This window comes from Triticum aestivum, chromosome 3B (assembly GCF_018294505.1).
Source record: "Triticum aestivum cultivar Chinese Spring chromosome 3B, IWGSC CS RefSeq v2.1, whole genome shotgun sequence".
Taxonomy (NCBI): Eukaryota; Viridiplantae; Streptophyta; class Magnoliopsida; order Poales; family Poaceae; genus Triticum; species Triticum aestivum.
In genome coordinates, this window is record NC_057801.1 from 752,963,519 (window position 1) to 752,965,219 (window position 1,701).

Genomic DNA, 1,701 nt, shown 5'->3' on the forward strand with positions numbered 1-1,701 from the left:
GGGAGGCCGCGCAGCTAGGGGTACGTGGTGGCAAGCGGAGATGAAGAGAAGCCCATCGTGGCAAACGGTGGCGTTCCTAACGGTCACCTTTTGCACTGTTTAGGAGACTCAGACAGGCATTTAATGCCCTTGTCCCCTGCCGTCAGAGTTAGGTAGGGTACACTGTATCCACAGTAGCGGTAGCTATACCTACCACATCCTTTTTCCGTTTTTACCCTTCCTGGCTGCGTTGCTCCTTGTCGGTGACCCCTTGAGTATAAAAGGAGGCCCAAGGGCAACGTAGAGGAGGTTCCGCATTTTCAAGGAGGTTCCGCATTTCAGGAACTCAGAAGAACACTCTCACGCTCAGTCTGGCAGCGTCCATCGCTCCTGAGCAAGAGTCTAATATACACAAACAAGCAGCAGTAGGGTTTTACGCATCCGTGCGGCCCGAAGCTGGGTAAAAAATCGCCCCGCGTGCACTGCCTCGATCCGCTCTTTGCGCGCTCTCCGCCCCTCCACCGAACCGAAAGGGGCCCTGTCCCCATAGGTGTTGGCGGGAATCAGCATCGCCCCCGGCATCTCTGGCGTGCCAGGTAGGGGGCGTCGAGATCGCGCGAACCCGATCCGGCGTGCACGCAAAGCTAGATCTTCATCGTCATGGCTCCCAAGGAGCGGGCGAGCAAAAGAACAGCGCCAGAGCGGCAACAGAAAAAAGCTAAGTCATGCAGATTTTAGATATTCCCTTTCTATATAAGGTTATCCGCCTCGGAGATCTTGTTCTTTGTACGAAAAACCTGTGCGCGGAGGAATCGACTCGTAGCTAGCCGCGCCCTTACTTTGTTTCGAGTCCGCTCAACAACTTAAGTGAGCGGCTAGCGCCCTTACTTTGCTTCGAGTCCGCTCAGTAACTTAAGTGAGCCGCTAGCGCCCTTACTTTGTTTTCGAGTCCGCTCAACAACTTAAGCGAGCTGCAGCTAGTTGCGACGAGATTACTTGTCGGTAGCGACCCCGCCAGCAGGCTGCTGAAGTTCCGCACTCGGCGCTCGCGGCAAAGGTGCCTGCACCGGCAAGTTTTCCTAGAAAGCGTAGGGTGGACGTACAAAGAGGGGTTGACCAGGAAAATAGCATGCGTTATTTACTTAAGATTTCTGCACGGACCTGTGTGCCAAGGAGCCTTCTCGGGACTAGCTGCGCTCCATGATTGCCTCGAGTCCGCTCGGCAACTTGTGCGGTTGCGCTAGAACCAAGAAGGTAAACCTTTCCGGGAGGCGTCGTTCCCGAATAGCCGCTAAGGGCCCGTTCCCTCAAGCGCTATTGGCTGGATCATACGCACCGGAAAGCATTCCGACAGGCACAGGGAATATGCAGCAAAAGTCGAAATTCGTGAGCAAGTTGAGTGCACTTCGGATGCTAATCACTTGCTATGTTTGAACGCAGTTATGGCCCGGGGGCTGGCAACGCCCTTAAGGCCAATATCTCCAGCGTCAAGAACGGCGACGCTCTTCGCCATAAGCCTTTCCGGCAACGATCCTGCCGGGAGCCGGTGTCAAGAGCGACGAAGTTCTTCGCCCAAAAGTCTTCCTGGCAACCAGCTTGCCGGAAGCCGACATCGAGAACGTCAAAGTTCTCTGCTGAAAATAAAAGTCTTCCTGGCAACCAGCTTGCCGGAAGCCGGCATCGAGAACGTCAAAGTTCTCTGCTGAAAATGAAAGTCTTCCT